This window comes from Pelodiscus sinensis, chromosome 2, assembly GCF_049634645.1.
Source record: "Pelodiscus sinensis isolate JC-2024 chromosome 2, ASM4963464v1, whole genome shotgun sequence".
Taxonomy (NCBI): domain Eukaryota; kingdom Metazoa; phylum Chordata; order Testudines; family Trionychidae; genus Pelodiscus; species Pelodiscus sinensis.
In genome coordinates, this window is record NC_134712.1 from 89,749,076 (window position 1) to 89,767,289 (window position 18,214).

The following is an 18,214-nucleotide window of genomic DNA, read 5'->3' on the forward strand; positions in this document are numbered from 1 at the left end:
ACTACCCAGGGATTGCTAGGGGACTGCACTATCATAATGGCTAGTGTAGCAAGCTCCCCTTTTTGTTTCTGGAAGGTTTGTGGGCCAGTGTGATGAGTCTTAACAGGGGATAGAGAGCTAAAAGGGGATAGCTACTGGATTTGGAAGTGGATGGTGACACTTTTTTGATTCTTTGAGTCAGCAACCTCTGGCATGCAGCCCATCAAGGCAGACCTCTGGTAGGCTGTGAGACATTTTGTTTACTTTGATGTCCACAGGCATACCCCCCACACCCTGCCGCAGTGGCCATGGTTTGCTGTACACCAGACAGGCTCTTAGTGTTCTGTTCAATATCTTCATAGACGATTTAAATACTAGAATAGAGAGTACACTTATTAAATTTGCAGATGATACCAAGCTGGGAGGTATTGCAGCTACTTTGGAGGACAGGGTCATAATTTAAAATGATCTGGACAAATTGGAGAAATGGTCTGAAGTAAACAGGATGAAGTTTAATAAGGACATATGCAAAGTGCTCCGCTTAGGAAGAAACAATCAGTTTCACACATACAGAATGGGAAGCAACTGTCTAGGAAGAGTACTGCAGAAAGAGATCTAGAGGTTATAGTGGACCACAAGCTAAATATGAGTCAAAAGTGTGTCAGTGTTGCAAATAAAGCAAACATGATTCTACGATGCATTAACAGGAGTGTTGTGAGCAAGACACGAGAAGTCATTCTTTTGCTCTACCCTGAGCTGATTAGGCCTCAGTTGGAGTATTGTGTCTAATTCTGGGCACCACATTTCAAGAAAGATGTGGAGAAATTGGAAAGGGTCCAGAGAAGAGCTATGACCTATGAAGGAAGGCTGAAAGAATTGGGCTTGTTTAGTTTGGAAAAGAGAAGATTGAGAGAGGACATGATAGCAGTTTTCAGATATCTAAAAGGGTGTCACAAGGAGGAGGGAGAAAAATTGTTCTTCCTGGCCTCTGAAGATAGAACAAGAAGCAATGGGCTTAAACTGCAGCAAGGGAGGTTTAGGTTGGACAGTAGGAAAAAGTTCCTATCTGTCAGGGTGGTTAAACACTGGAATAAATTTGGGTATGTCTACACTACCCTCCTAGTTCGAACTAGGAGGGTAATGTAGGCATACCGCACTTGCAAATGAAGCCCGGGATTTGAATTGCAAATGAAACCACGGGTGTACCGGTAGTTCGGAATAGGAAGCCTAGTCCGAACTACCTAGTTCGAGCCCCATGTAGCTGCGCTGCACGGGGTTCGAACCAGCGGGGTTTTAAAAATGGCGGCTCCCCGCTTATGCAAATGAAGCCCGGGAAATTCAAATCCCGGGCTTCATTTGCAAGTGCGGTATGCTTACATTACCCCGCTAGTTCAAACTAGCGGGGTAGTGTAGACATACCCTTTCTGAGGGAAGTTGTGGAATCTCTATTTCTGGAGATATTTAAGAGTAAGTTAGATAAATGTCTATCAGAGATGGTCTAGACAGTACTGGGTCCTGCCATGGGGGCAGGGGACTGGACTCAATGACCTCTCGAGGTCCCTTCCAGTCCTAGAATTTTATGATTCTATATTTAAAAGGCTGGTGTGCAGTGGGGGTATCCTGCGTGTGCTAGAAATCAGCTGTCCCTGCTTGTGCTGGGTCCCCCCTGCTGTGCTTTAGCCTTTTAAATGTATTAAGAACTAACGGTCTCTTAATACGTTTAAAAGGCAGAGCTTCAGCACTGTTAGTTCCTGGCCGGGAGCTAACTCCACCGTGGCTCCTCCATTTATTGACTAATCAACTAGTCAATGGAAAATCCATCGAGTAGTCAATTAGTTGATTAAACTAAATTTAACATCCTTATTTTGATGACAGTCAGGCTCATGCTGCTTCAGGTTTTTTTTTTCTTTAAGGCCACGCTACTTCCTTTCCTTTCCTTTTGCTTTGCACTGGCATTTTCCCTTCTTTTCATTTTCTGAGCTTGTTTTTCAGTTCTGTACCCATAGCTTTTAAACATCACTAATTGTGCAGTTTTACCTCTGTTTTACCTATGTCTGAAATACAGAACCATTAAAGGGTGGTTATTGGTAACGTTGTTAATCTAAAAGAGAGTACTGCATCATTTTAAACTTCATGCACTGATAATTATTAGTCTCACCTTTAAGATCTTCTCATTTGTGGTCAGTAACAAGTCACAATGTAAATTTGGACTCCTTTATTTTCTGTGCCAATGCCTAGCTAGCTGTCCATAGGTATTATCCAAAGTCCAGTGAAGGCAATGAGAGGCTTTCTATTGACTTTAATAGGCTTTGGATCAAGTCTCTGGTTAGGTGATATCAGAAACATGTCTAGCAATTCTGATTCTTTTACAATCTGCTAGCATCATGCATCTCTTCTAGGCAGTCTTTCTCTTTACTTTGACATCTTTCGCCAAACCTTCCTGAAGCATTTGACACAAATATCTATATAAAGACCCATCAGGCTTTCATTCCAGGTATTTAGTGTTTTTCATCTTTCACAACCCTTTAGTGCTGCTGGACCTATCACTGTGCTACAGGCTATTACTTGCATTGTAATGCTTGTGGCATCTCTTCTATACTCTGTTCTGCAGCTGTTAAATAACAACCTTGCCTTGTCACAACCCTTTGTTCCTTCCATATTTCTAGAGACTTGACAAAATGTTTCCAGTGGAATGTTCCAACACATACAAAGCATATTTCCAGTATATGGGTATGTGTGAGTGCATATGAGTCTTTTTTTCAGTATGAACTTTCCCTCTTTGTTAAACAGAGCACTTATTACTTGTTTAAAGACACTTGGAGATACTATATGTTCTAATTTCTATAGATTAAGGGCTCAGAGTTTGCTTTTCATGGACAGCCAAGTGAACTTAAACATTATGGATATCTGTATTGCAGAATTTCCCCCTACGTGGGAGAAACCTCCTCTGGTGTAACTGTACATCTAGTACACTTTACACTGACAACATATTTGGGAGGAGAAGGTGATCAGAGTGCAGGCTGGGTGAATGTACGGGGCAGGTGGAGGTGTGGTGGAGCTCTGTTATGTCTGATCCTCCATTGATGAGTATGTATTACCAGTCCTGCTTTATGTCTGATCTGCAGAGTGTATGTGTCCGTAAAACCATAATTAGAGAAGATTGACTCTTTAGTACGAGATATATAGGCTAATGCTTTTAGCTCTGGAGATCACATTCAGGCCTGAATGCATCAGCCAAGATGCTGGCCATCACATAAGTTCCAGCTTTCATCAACGACAGATGCTGAAGAGGGTTCCTTGCTGCTATAGCTTCCAATGGGACTAGATGGATGAGGATCAGAGTCAATTCCCTGTATTTTCCATTGCCAATGACATCTGAAAAGGGGCATAGGAAGTTCTGTGTTCCAATACAAAAATTTTATAACCTTTAATATGTATAGAACTTAAAAAATGGAATGTAAAGCTAGATCCCTAACTTACCTCACTTTTACCTAACTCAGGGGTAGGGAACCTCAGGCCCAGGCACCTGATGTGGCCCCTGGTTTGCCTGGATCCAGCCTCTGAGACTCTGCCCCCGACAGCATTGGGCAGCCTACACTGGCACTCCAGTCCTCCCACTGCTTCACTGTGGGGCTGGAGCACACAAAATTTACTAGGCTGGACCTCCCCAGGGTCTGGTGTGGGAGGATAATGTGCAGAGTGTCTTTCTTCTCAGTGAGGAGACACATCAGAGAGAAGGTTTTTCTTTTTTTTAATTCTCACTTATGTGGGGCCCGTAACCAATTTTTCTGTAAATCAGAGGCCCCCTGGCCCGAAAAAGGTTCCTCGCACTGTCCTAACTCATGCATGCATATCACCCCCTCCTAGCTAGCACATGGTAATGATTAAGGGCATGTCTACACTTGCCCCGTAGTTCGGATTAGGGAGGCAAATGAAGCATACCAAAGTTGCTAATGATGTGCGGGATTTAAATATCCCACGCTTGATTAGCATATTCGCGGCCAGTCACCATTTTAAAATGCAGATCACTGATTTAACTTGTCTCGTGTAGATGCAGTAGTCCTATTTAAAACCCTTCCCTCGAATTAACTGTTACTCCTCGTGCAATGAGGAGTAACAGTTAATTCAAGGGAAGGGTTTTAAATAGGACTACCGCATCTACACGTGGCAAGTTAAATCAGTGATCTGCATTTTAAAATGGTGACTGGCTGCGAATATGCTAATCAAGCGTGGGATATTTAAATCCCGCACATCATTAGCAACTTTGGTATGCTTCATTTGCCTCCCTAGTCTGAACTACGGGGCAAGTGTAGACATACCCTTAATCATTACCATGTGCTAGCTAGGAGGGGGTGATATGCATGCATGCATGAAATGAAATGGAACTTCAGAAGATATTTTTACTTTTGTCTCATTCATCTGTGCTATCTGAAATGGGGAAACAAAAACAAAACCCCTAACACTTTAACAACTTAATAAAGGGGTAGGGGGGAGCCTATCTTTTGCTTTCACTGAAGTCAATTGCCTAACTCCCATTCCTTTTTAGTAAAAGTAAGACCGGATCCTAATTGCTTACATATTCTTTATGTTCATGTTCTGGTTGGTAGGTTGCATTAACTTTTATAGTTTCATAGTTCAATTAACTACCATAGCTGGAAATCTTCTATTTCTAATCCTTCCAACTTAAAAGAGCAATCATTATTTTGTTATCTGTCCTATATTTTATTGGAGATATTTTTCAATACTTTCATATGAGGAAGAAAGGGATCATACAATACATTTAAATTAGCATCCGCATATTTGCTTTTCATGTTGCTTTAGACAACAAACTATATTTATATATATGCTGCTGCTAAGCTATACACTATTAAAGGCCTAGCAGGTTATTATAGCCATAAAATTCATGTTTATTTTACCCCAAAAACATTTATAGGAGAATGATTATGTATTGATTTTTATCTTAAGGTAAATATTTTTTTCAAATGCAAAATGTGCGGAAAAACCATCAGCCTTATATTCTAAATTTAATATTAATGGTATGCAGTACAAATTTGCATAACACTTCCACTTTTGGCAGTAAAATTCAATACATTTTCCTCTATATTTCTTGGTTATATAGAAAAAATCTATCTTGCTTACTAAAGGTTATTTTGTTTCAGATTAAAACAAACAAAAAAAATAGCATGTGTTTAATATTTATTTTGTGCAAGCATTATTTAGGGTAACTCATTTTAGTTTAGGAAAAACTGATGAGGAATGACATTGGAAAATATTGAAGGAACATGTGATAAATAGGTATTGGCAACCAAACCCAGAAAACACGTGTGCTCAATAATAGTGCAAATTGAAGACTCAGTCTTCCAGATGCAGCAGATACCTTGTTTTCTATATGTGTGTGGTGATGATAAATTTAAATACATTGGGAGACAAATAATGCTAATGGATCAGGAAATCACTGAGATAAAAGTACAGTACAGTAATTTGCAATAAGTAAATGTACCATTTGAAGGTACATAAGGATCACATAATTTGCCATATTGTCTCAGACGAGTCTCAGTCTGTGCTACAGAGTAGTCTTCCTCCAGCAGGGACAAGACAGAATACTTCAGAAGAATACTTTCTAATGTACTTTGTTAATTGTACTGTGGGATGGAGCTAAAGATTCAGTCCTGATGTCTCCATTATATCGAAGGTGTAGCCATTCTACTAGCTTGATATCCAGTCACCTAGAATGGGTGTTGCAACCCTGGACAGCAGTGATATAACCATTTTCAAAAATGTACAAATGGAAATGATCAATGTACACTCTGATGCATAAGTGCTAGTAGTTCCGTTATAGCATGTGCATAATTACTGATATTATTTTTGGCCATCAGATTATTCTGTCCATTTTGTTGAAATCCAGTCATAAGATTTAATGCTACAAATTATTAAATGAGTACTGATAATTTCTTGACAACAGGTGGCAATATATTCCACAGTTTAGCAGTGGAAAAAGCATGCCTTAACTTCCAAAAGTTCTGTGCAATTGACTGTCATTTATCTTAGTGCTTGATAGAACCCATGGACGAACAGGATACATTTTAGGAATGGGAAAGGAATATCTGAACCAAATATTCTAACCTTTTTTGTGGAACGAGAGAAATTAATACAGCCCTACATTTGCCAAGTGATGTTTGGTTTCTGACTTCCACTGAAATGAATTGGAGTCACAAAGCCTCATTATCCTTTCATGACTGTGAAAATCAGGAGCAACTGCATTGGACTCAATGGATCTAGTCAATTAGATTGGGGTAAAAGCAGTGTGAGTGAAAGGAGTCTCAAGCTCACAAGTTTGTGTCTTTGTGGAAGGCACTAGAAAATTAGGAACAAATCTGATTTTTAAGCTTTGTCTGCACTTCAGTCAGGCTGTATTTTGCAAGCTTTTGTTACATTTTTGTTTTAGCTAGGTCACAATGATTGTCAGTGAGAACACCTCACCATGGGTTATGCAAGCCAGTAGGGTTACCAGGTGGCTTCAAAAAAATATCAGATACACTTGATCTCAGATGAGGGGGGACACCAGTCGGGAGGGGAGCAGGGCTGGGGGGGGGGCAGGGAAAGGGGGGAGAAAATCGGCCGGCGGGGAGCGGGACTGACATAGGTGCATGCAGATCCCAGGGCGTTGCCCGTCCCACGCAAAGACCTGGTGACGCATGAGCAAGTCTCGCCTCAGCCCAGTCCCGCCCCTCGCATAGTTGCATACTGCCTGGCTGGTAGACACACTCACGCAGTGTGTGTGTGTCTACCAGCCAGGCAGTTCGCAACTAGGTACTGATACTCCTAATAATAATATAACTTACCTAATTAGAAAACACCGGACATTTTATATGTCCGGTATTTTCTTAATGGTTTCCTGGACAGGACCCTCAAATACCAAACTGTCCGGTTCAAAACCGGACACCTGGCAACCCTACAAGCCAGCCTTTGTACGTACTCATGTGGCGAGCCTGCTCCACCATGTCTTCACTGCTCTTTTTAGCAAGCTAGTCTGGTTATGGCTAGCACACTGATTTTTACACGAGGGGCAAATTACAACCTCTGTGTGCAGTACTTAGGGGATGTCTAGACTGTGGGGTTTTTTTTTCAAAAGAGGATATGCAAATTCTGCGGGAATTTGAATATCTACATTTGATCTCACGTTTGAAAGAGGATCTTTCAAAAGTGAAAGTAGTCTGGACGCAGGATTTTTTTGAAAAAAAAAAACCTTTTGAAAAAATGCTTTTCCTTAAAAAATGAGGTTTACACGTTTTTTTCTAAAAAGGGTTTTTTCCCCGAAAAAAATGCGTCTAGACTACTTTCACTTTCAAGAGATCCTCTTTTGAAAGTGAGATCGGAATTTGCATATTCTCTTTCGAAAAAAAAATAGTTTAGACATTCCCTTAGGGTATGTCTACACTACAACGTTAATTCGAACTAACTTAGTTCGAATTAGTTAATTCGAACTAAGCTAATTCGAACTAACGGATCCAGACTAAAAAACTAGTTTGAATTAGCGTTTTGCTAATTCGAACTAGCATGTCCACATTAAGTGGACCCTTAAGGATGGCCGGAAGCAGTGCCGGCAGGACATCAGAGGAGGACTTAGAGCGTGGAGATGCTGTCTCAGGCTAGCCGAGGGCTGTGCTTAAAGGGTCCCGACCCCCACCCCGGACAGACAGTTCTCAGGGGTGCCCCGCTTGCAAAGCAGTCCTGGCTTGGATTGCCCAGACTACCCACACTGGGGACATCACACCACTCGGCCATCAGCCCGGCTGCACTTGCCGCAGGCTGCCATCTGGGGAGAGGAGGCAATTGGGGGGCTGCAGGAGAGCTTCCACCCCCAGAAGCCCGCAGAGCCAGCCCAGTCCTCCCCATTCCTCCCTCACGTCCTTCCACTTACCCTTCCCTAGCCCCTCTTCTTGATGTACAAAATAAAGATAACGTGTCTTCCAAAATGAAATCTGTCTTTATTGAACAAAACTGGGGGAGACTGGGAAAAGGAGGTGGGAGAGGGAAAGAGAGAGGCTCGGAGAGGGGAGGGCAACTAAAATAATCAGGGGTTGGGAACAGGTCCCATATAAAGAGAGGCTAAAGAGACTGGGACGTTTCAGCTTAGAAAAGAGGAGACGGAGGGGGGACAGGCTAGAGGTCTCTAAAAGCAGGAGTTGGGTGGAGAGGGTGCATACAGAAAAGTTCTTCATTAGTTCCAACAATAGAAGGACTAGAGGACACCAAAGGAAAGGAATGGGTAGCAGGCTTCAAACTAGTAACAGAAAGTTGTTCTTCACAAAGCAAAGAGTCAACCTGTGGAACTCCTTGCTGCAGGAGGCTGTGAAGGCTACAACTAGAACAGAGTTTAAAGGGAAGTGAGATCAAGTCATGGAGGTTGGGTCCATGGAGTGCTATTAGTCAGGGGGTAGGAGTGGTGTCCCTGCCCAAGGTTTGTGGAAGGCTGGAGAGGGATGGCACGAGACAACTGGCTAGGTCACTGTCTTCGGTCCATCCCCTCCAGGGTCCCTAGGGTTGGCCGCTGTCAGCAGACAGGCTACTGGGCTAGATGGACCTTTGGTCTGACCCAGGACGGCTATTGTAAGCTCAGGGCTCAGAGTCGGGGGTCTCAGTGGACCACCTTGATTTTCATGCACACCTGCTCCTGAGTGGCCAGGCTGGCAGCTCTCCTGCCCTAGACGGCCACTTTCCTGTGCCTAGTGCGGAGGTTGTGGACGAGGTCCACGATGTCCGAACTAGACCAGGCGGGTCCCGGGCAAGAGGGGGAGGGCTGGAGGGCATCGGGTGGGTGGCTCAATCCGTGCCAGGTGCAGGATCTGCTGGCTGGGTGCTGGCAGGCTTGCACCTGGCATGGGCACCGTAGCCAGCCCGTGCCCCTTTAAGGGGTCCGGGGCCAGGAGGGGGGCAGACGAGTTTCCCTGGTGTTGGCCAGAGTGGCCGCCAGGGAAACCTGGGCAGGGCTAGCCTCCCATTAGTTCGAATTAAGGGGCTACACACCCCTTAATTCAAAGTAGCTAGTTCGAACTAGGCTTAATCCTCGTAAAATGAGGTTTTCCTAGTTCGAACTAAGCGCTCCGCTAGTTCTAATTAAGTTCGAACTAACGGAATGCTAGTGTAGCGCCTATCAAAGTTAATTTGAACTAACGTCCGTTAGTTCGAATTAACTTTGTAGTGTAGACATACCCTCTGATATGATGGATATAGCCTCAGATACGGTATCAGGCGGATAAGCTGTTAAAATATTTCATATTGAAGTATTAACTTAAAGTTCCTGTCTGCTAGGGAGTCAAAGACAGTTCAACTTTTTTTTCTATAAGCTTACAAAAGTATTCTGTTTTATAATTTTAGCGTGTGATTCTACAACAATGAAAAATTTTTAGTCACAATCTGGGAAGCATATATCCATTTTTCATAGATATGTCACAGCGGCATACATAGGATACTATAAATGAGTACATCATTTTAACTAGTGTTCCATAAAAGGTGTTCAAGTTACATGTTATAAACATTCTTAACTCTTATGTATTTTTATGTTTCCCTTTTAAGTTACAGAACTGTGATTTATTTGAAGACCTTTAATTAACCCCTTCTCATTGCTGGCTGTTTATACTCTTCAAATATTTGTACACTCTTAATATGCCCCTTCCTGCATCCATGTAGCTGTTTTTCAGTCAAGGAGTATGTATATTTTACTCTTATAATTTTTCCTCATTATTCTGCCATCTAGCCCAGCAGTTCTCAACCAGGGATATGCAGAGGTCATCTGTAGGTACATCAGCTTGTCTAGAGATTTTCCTATTTTTGCAACAAGCTACATAAAAAGCATTAGCAAAGTCAGTACATTTCAGGCCGACTGCTTTATATACTATACACTGAAATGCAAGTACAGTATAAATATTTCAAAAGGTATATTTCAGAATAATATAGTAAAAATATCAAGTAAGCAAATTTCAGTAATGCTGTGTTGTGACACTTTAATTTTTATCTCTTATTTTGTAAACAAGTAATTTTCAAGTGAGGTGTAACTTGGAAGTTTGGAAAACAAATCAAATTCCTTACAGGGGTACAGTAGTCTGGAAAGGCTGTGAGCCACTGCTTTACCTCTCAGATTATTGTTATTGCCCTTTTTTTCCACCCAATCCCAGTTTTTTCAGTCTCTTCCTGGGAACCAAAAGTCCAGAAATGTACATATATTGTAGCTTCTCTGCAAATTGTGTATCTTATTTACGATCTATTTCAAAATAGCTTATTTTGAAATTTGGCACGTCTACGCAGCACCACATTTCAAAATGACATGCTATTTCAACCCATCCCTTATCTCTCATGCAATGAGGTTTACCAGAATGGAGAAATAACGCACCAATTATTTCAAAAAATATTTTAAATAATGGGTGGCTTGTGTAGACACAAAGTAGCTATTTTGGGATACCTATAACTTTCCAAATCGAGACTTTAGTGTGTTAATTCAGGACATTTTCTGGTTTTACTAATTACAAAAACTAAAAGGGAAGAGGGAGATAAATTAAGTACATCTGGTCCCATTGACCTCTTTAGAAGGTTGCTATCTTGTCGCATGCACCATATATTGATATAGGAATGTCCAGAATTAAAAACATGAGTCTTGAAAGTTTGAACTGAAAGGTCAGCACTGTTTGGGAGGGGCTATCATAAATTTATAATTTCCATGGATTGACCCTAGAGGAGGACCTTTCATACACACTCACCAATGCATTCCATTCTCATGCATTTTGTACCAATATTGGTGAAATTTTTAAGCTATCGAGAGGAAATAGGAACACTGCCTTGCACCACGGTATTAAGGATTAACAATTGTAGCTCAGATTCACTTCACTGGAAAATTGCTTTACAGAATGATTAGCAAGATAGCATATGAAACAAATTAAGGTTTGATCATTAAGATCAGAAGAATAAAGTTGTAATAAAGAGTAGAGTGATTAACAGTATTAAAAGTTTTCATTGAGTCCCAATATTATAACACCTGAAAGTATCCTTTTATCAATGACAGTACAGAAATGTTCAGTGAATTCCAGGAGCATGGTTGTACAAAGTAACAGAATGAAACCAGAGGCTACATCTACACTGGCATGATTTTTCAGAAATGCTTTTAATGGAAAAGTTTTCCATTTTCCGTTAAAAGCATTTTCGGAAAAGAGCATCTAGATTGGCATGGACGCTTTTCCGCAAAAGCACTTTTTGCGGAAAAGAGTCCGTGCCAATCTAGGCACGCTTTTGAGCAAAAAAGCCCCGATCGCCATTTTAGCCATCGGGGCTTTTTTGCACAAAACAGTACTGTGCTGTCTACACTGGCCCTCTTGCGCAAATGATTTGCGCAAGAGGGCTTTTGCCCGAACAGGAGCAGCACAGTATTTCCGCAAGAACACTGACGATCTTACATGAGATCGTCAGTGTTCTTGCGGAAATTCAAGTGGCCAGTGTAGACAGCTGGCAAGTTTTTTCTGCAAAAGCATATGATTTTGTGGAAAAACTTGCCAGTCTAGACACAGCCAGACTGTTTTACCAGTGATTAAACTGTTCTGTTGAAAGTGTGAGCACTATTGATGATGGACAAGGTTTCAACAGTTTCCTAGTCTACTAACAAATCCAAGATATGCTGCTAGCTTAGTTAGAGACAATGGAGGTTTTGTAGTTGTTTATATCATATATGCTATATCTAGACTACAAGCCTCTTTTGAAAGAGAGCGTCTAGACTACAAGCAGATTTTTTGAAAAAGCGAGCCACTTTTTCGAAAGAGAATCTAGATGCTCTCTTTCGAAAAAGCACAGTTTGCATTCAATAGCGCCTTTTCCCCAAAGAGTACTTTTGAAAAAAGGCATTATTCCTCCTAAAATGAGGTTTACCACGATTGAAAAAACTGCCGCATTCTTTCAATTTACTTTCGAAAGAATGCAGCTACAGTCTAGATGCAGGTGAATTTTTTTTTGAAAAAAGGCTACTTTTTTTCGAAAAAACCTGGTAGTGTGTAGACACCCATAGTGTGGAGGCTTTTCCAATCCAAAAGAGTAAGACATTCTTTAATTGTATGTGACAGAGGATAAAACGATATTTTAGCAGTTATTTTAGTGGGGTGGCATTCATAAATGCTAGAATATATTATTTCGACTCAAGAAGATATACAGAGTTTTGAAAAAAGAAATATGCTTGTCCATATTTGCATCCCTAAAATCTGTTGTAAAGTTTATTGAACCAGTGAACAAAGACATGGTACAGTTCTAAGACTGTAAACGTGTTGGGGCAGGGACCATCTTTTTGTTTCATTTTTGTACAGCTCCTAATATATCTGGGGCTCATTCGAACTCCTATAATACAAATAAAGCGTAGTGTTACTGTTAAAAATTATAATGAAGTAGCACACATAATTAAACTTTGATATTGATAATTAACTAGAGGAAATTCATACTAAAAGTTGGATGTCCTTTTAGAATGTTTCAAAGTCTTATTGTATATTTCCATATATTAGTTTCAAGTGTGATTTTTCTCTGAAAAGTGACTATGTAAAATGGTGCTTACAGAAGAGATCAGTTCTCCGTGAGAGTCATATTTGCTTTCTTTGTCAACAAAAATACTTTTTTCTGCGTCTTATTTTTCTTTATCCTGATGAGCCAACAGTGCTTATAGTGGTTTGTTTTCAGTGTGTGTGTGTGTGTGTGTGTGTGTGTGTGTGTGTGTGTGTGTGTGTGTGTATGTGTATGCATGCACGTGTGATGTACAGAATTCTTTGAGTTTTAATCCAGTTGCAGGCCATGTGATTTACATTTCATAGGGGCAGAATTTGAAAACCAGATGGTTTTTCCTGGTGTAACTGAAGACATAATTTCTTGCAGAACTTTTATATCTAGTGAAGATGCTGGAGAATGGTAGAACACAGCTTACACACTAGATTAAGGTTGCAAGATAAACAGTTTGCTTTTTACTGAGTCATTTGATATGCGAATCATTGAGAGGCAATAAATACAGATTCTCACAATGCCATTTTTAACCAGTAATGTTTCGGAGACCAATACATGTTACATGCAGGCCTGTTTTTCTCCAAACATTTCTATTATTACATCTGTTTTAATTGGTAGGGCTGATTGAATCAGTTTCTTGGCAAGTAAATAGCTTTTATGTTTTAGGTATTTCATACAAATATTTCCCCTCTGTCCAAACCAATATTTTTCCACTGCATAGACTCAAAGCTTTCCAGAGCTCTATTACTAGGCTAGCATTCCGCTCTTGTTTCCCAAAACAAAATGTGGTATTTAGATAGCACCTTCGTATTCACATATCCATCCAGCGTACTGTAATGAATCAAAATCTTCTGTATCACTTTTGAATTCAGATTCATAGTAAGAGGTTGAATAATGAAAAATGGTTGTGTCCTGAGTATCTGTATGTCCATCACTTCAGACAAGCTCTGTAGCACTCAGCTCTGTAGCACTAAGCAGCAAGTTGTAGAGTGCTATCTTGCCCATGCTCCACCAATATTCAGAAACATGGGCCTGGCTCCATCAAAGTTTGGGCTCATATTTTCAGATCTGTCCCATCCATAGGATAGACTAGGTCAACTGCCCTGGGCCCCATGCTTTGGGGGGGGGGGGGGCGCTCTGACTCAGGGGACACGGTATTCAAGATTACTTGAGTGGCTAGTGGAGGGCCTGGAGCTGGCTGCAGTGACATCCCAAGTTCTGCCTCCCCCACTGTGCTCTGTGCTATCTTTTCCCATCCCTGATCCATCCCCTTTGCGCCCCATTCCACCCCATCCCATAAGCCCTCACTCCATGTCCCATTCAAGCATGGGGCTCCCCAAGCATGGGGCCTGAAGCAGTTGCCCAAGTCTGTCCTATGGATGGGATGACTCTACTTGGACCCATTCTGGGAACCACCAAAAATTATACTGCCCTGGTACCAGGATAGCACCTACACACCAGAGAAACAATGGGTTGGTGACACAAACACTTGAACAATGAATGAGCTGCATCCTTAGAAAGCTAGTCTTCGTTTAACTCTTCTGAAGGGAGGAGAGGAAGGCAAGAGCAGTGGAAAGTTACTTCAGAGACAGAGCAAAGGACCCTAGCCGGGTTTAAACAGCTAGCCACAGAGAAACTGGAGGAGTAGAGTATGCAAGAAGAGAAAATGTGAGTAAGCAAGCCATTTTTTCTGGTTTTATACCAGACAGTCCTCTTTCTGGGTGGTTTGTTTCCCATTCAGTACTTATACAAATCCCATTAGGGGTTCGTCTGGCATCAGATGGGGAACACCACTTTGAAGAATGAACTGCTCTGCCCCTCACCAGCCTGACACCACATGCTCCATGTGTGCAAAGTTATGCCCATAGGTCAGAGTGGCATACTCTTCAAAATTGTGTCTTTTATGCAGCATGATCTCATATGCACTGTGTGAACAAGGTCACACCAATTGGGTCACACCATTCCCAGAAGTATCAGAATGTCCGGAATTCTGGAAATGCGTGAGCGGCCCCCATAAGTGTGGTATAGGATCGAACAAGGTCACAGAAGCTGAGAAGGGACTCCAGGTGGGAGAGAGACCAGCTATACCCTACATGAGCAGGAGACATCTTGCCTACCAAGACCCCAATTGTTCCCCCAGGGCTCACAAGGGAAGGGTGAGAGAGGGTATGTCTACACTACCCCGCTAGTTCGAACTAGCAGGGTAATGTAGGCATACTGCACTTGCAAATGAAGCCCGGGATTTGAATTTCCTGGGCTTCATTTGCATAAGAGGGGCTCCGCCATTTTTAAAACCCCGCTCGTTCGAACCCTGTGCCGCGCGGCTACACGGGGCACAAACTAGGTAGTTCGAACTAGGCTTCCTAGTTCGAACTACCGTTACTTCATGTGGAATGAGCAGTAACGGTAGTTTGAACTAGGAAGCCTAGTTCGAACTACCTAGTTTGTGCCCCGTGTAGCCGCGCGGCACAGGGTTCGAACGAGCGGGGTTTTAAAAATGGCGGAGCCCCGCTTATGCAAATGAAGCCCAGGAAATTCAAATCCCGGGCTTCATTTGCAAGTGCGGTATGCCTATATTACCCTCCTAGTTCGAACTAGGAGGGTAGTGTAGACATACCCCTAGAAAGTGAGGGATATTGCAGTTTCAGATGTTTACTATTGTGTATGATCTGTATGCTCCCATGTGTGCATCATTAAATGTATGTTAACACTTAAATCACAACCCTTATACTGTTGTAGTGGTTTACCTGAAGACATGCCTTTCAACTGTAAACCCAAAGCCTTCACCTTTGGGATGGAATTTTGTTAGAGGGGTGTGTGTTTAAGTACCAGTTTTCTGACAGTTCAGCACTGTACCCAGAGGAATCAGTGGTGGGGAAGCAGGTTCCAACACATAGAGGTAATCTGAGATTCAGGCAGTGGTTGGATTCCTTTCAAGTTCCAAGAGCGTGAAACAGATCAGGTATCTAGAACAGCAGAGGCTTGGATTCCTCTAACAGCAGTCTTATTGCATCTATAAGGAAAGGTTCTCACTCTGAGATTTCATAAGTCATCTACACATCATTTAGTCTTTCCTGTGTTTACTTAATCATCTGCAGTGGCATTGCAGGTCCGATGGTACCCAGCACCCTCTTAGACGTGGCCATCAATTCTAATTTTTATACTATCCATGTCCTGTAAAATACGTGCTTTAAGTGTGTTCACATATTTTTAAATGGAAGGGGGGGAGGGGAAAGCTCCCTGTCTGCTCCTCTTAAGCTTTGTTTAACAAATATGATTAGAAGGATACAGAAAAAACAAGATACAACAGCAAAGCTGAGCATAGAAAAAACAACAACAGTCAACTAGTGCAGGAATACTGGGCGACTAATTGTCTTTGGATCCTGGGAGGGAAGGGGCATCTGGTAGGAGAATTGAGTGCAGAGGACAGCAAGTAAAATGGGCCTGATGCTCATTTTTTAAAATAGAATTTTGGTAATGGTGGTTGGGGACATACAGGGAATTAAGATCAAACCTTGAGCTGAAAATTTAGTTGAAATAGAATTTTCCATTTAACTCTAGGGCTGGTTTTAATTATTTTTGAAGTTTATTCATCCTCGGTCTTCATTGATTTGACCAGTTTGTTTTAGATTTTTTTTTAAATTTGTTTGTTTCATTTGAGACAGCTAGACCTCATTAATACATATGTAATGCAATTTCTGAAGAGATTACCTATTTATTTAAGGATGGTTATGGTAACATGCTCATTTTAGGTAGGGAGAAAGATTGGGACCAGCCACTCTTAGGTAAGGGTATGTCTACACAGCAGGGCTAAACTTGAAATAAGCTATGCAACTTGAGCTAAGCTAATTGCGTAGCTTAAGTCAAAATAGCTTAATTCAGCTTTTGGTGCTGTCTACACAGCAGTTATTTCAAGCTAGAGCACTCTTTCGCCAACTTCCTTTACTCCTCATACAATAAGGCTATGTCTACATTGTGCATTCTTGTGCAAGAAGATATGCAAATCAGCTATGGCGATGAATATTGCTGCGCCTCATTTGCATACCTAATGAGTTCCATTTTTGCACAAGGGGCTTTTGCACAAGAGCTGTTCTGCCTGAAAATAAGCGGCAGAATGGCTCTTGCGCAAGAAGGCTTTTTGCACAAGAAGGAGCTGTGTAAACTCCCTTGTGCAAAATGGTGGTTCATTAGGTATACAAATCATTGCCATGCCTCATTTGCATATCTTCTTGCACAAAAATGTGCAATGTAGACCTAGCCTGAGGGTTACAGGAGTTGGAGTAAGCAGTCCTCCAGCTGAACATTATTATGACATTATGTCGAAATAACTGCTTGTGTGTAAATGTGGACTATAGTATTTAAAAATAATGTCAGTTATTCTGAAATAATGCTGCTGTGTAGACATATCCTAAGTGAAAAATAATACATGTACAAAAGCATAATTAACATTTGAAAGATTAACACTTTAAAGAGCTGTACCAATTTTTCACCCAATTTCTAATTTTCCAGGGGAAAAAGTTACTTTCAAACTATTGAGATATATAGATAGTCAGACTATTGAGATATATACATATATATCTCAATAGTATGAAAATAACTTTTTCCCTTGGAAAGTTATAAATTGGGTGAAAAATTGGTACAGCTCTTTAAAGTCCCTTCAAATATATAATATTTGGGGCAATGAAGAAATGACCGATTATTTTCTTCCATAAAATATACAAACAGATTTTCAGTTGGTATAAATTTACATATTTTCATTGAAGTCAGTGGAGCTATACTGATTAACACCAGAAGATCTGGCCATGTAGGGGGCTACCCCCATAAACATGATTAATTAACGTGAACAGTGTGTTAAATAAAACTGTTATAGAAAAGCCCACAAAAATGTGTTAGACAAAGTAAAAATGCTTTGTGCTGAAAAAAGTACATTGGATTTCAAGTGCTATAATTGGTGACAGAAGGCCAATCAATGTGACAATAATCCTGTAAAAATACTGGAAGATCAGATTGCTTGTAGAATTAGAAAGCTTTAACATGGGTGCATGGGAGGGGATAGCAAAGGAATTGGAAATCTGCCATATGCTTTGTACACAAAGTGATTAGATTGCGATCACTTAGTCCAAGAGGATAGAAATGATACACAATTCTGCCAAGATGAGAGATGCAAATTGGATCAATTAAGCTTTGAGAGTGCTCAAACAATCTGGTGAAGAAGTTTACATGCTGTGTCAAGTGAAACTTAGCAAAGATCAGTCTTGAACGCTGGGGGCAAGTATTACACTGATTTAAACTCTTATCTTTAAAAACAACAGGGGATTCAGGTTTAAAAAGGAGGTGCTTAGACACTGTAATAAAAGTTTCCTTTAGAAAATGGTTGGTAATATGCATAATCAAGAAATATCACAGGCATGCAAGTAACCGTAAATTTAACAGGTTTGATGTACATGGAAAGAAATTTAAAGAAACCAATTTAGTTTGCAGTTAATGAAGTAACCAATGTAAATAACTCCTCTACCTTCATGACGATCACAATCTTTAAAATACATGAAGTGTCCTTTTGGGATAGTGGGAGTGCACTATCATTTCTATTCTTATCTTACCAGAGTTCATTTAGAGGGAAAAACAACATTAAACTGATGATTAGATAAAAGTACGCTAATTTCCTCTATTTTGTTTGGGAGTCTCTGTACATTCAGATTGCTTATACTATGGAAAG

General features: G+C 40.9%; 1 protein-coding gene and 1 long non-coding RNA gene across 6 annotated transcripts in view; one reads left to right on the forward strand and one right to left on the reverse strand.

Annotated features, from left to right (window-relative positions):
- The window catches only part of LOC106731765 (uncharacterized), a 74,730-nt gene that overhangs the window by 28,698 nt on the left and 27,818 nt on the right, over positions 1-18,214 (reverse strand). The window contains exon 5 of one of the 4 annotated variants that reach the window (XR_012901566.1): positions 12,123-12,348. The exons of the other annotated variants lie outside the window; for them this stretch is intronic. This is a non-coding gene — a long non-coding RNA (uncharacterized LOC106731765). Of the gene's footprint in view, positions 1-12,122; positions 12,349-18,214 lie in introns of those variants that run through there. 4 annotated transcript variants of the gene reach the window in all.
- The window catches only part of CDH7 (cadherin 7), a 116,694-nt gene that overhangs the window by 21,708 nt on the left and 76,772 nt on the right, over positions 1-18,214 (forward strand). The gene's annotated exons all lie outside the window — the stretch shown is intronic.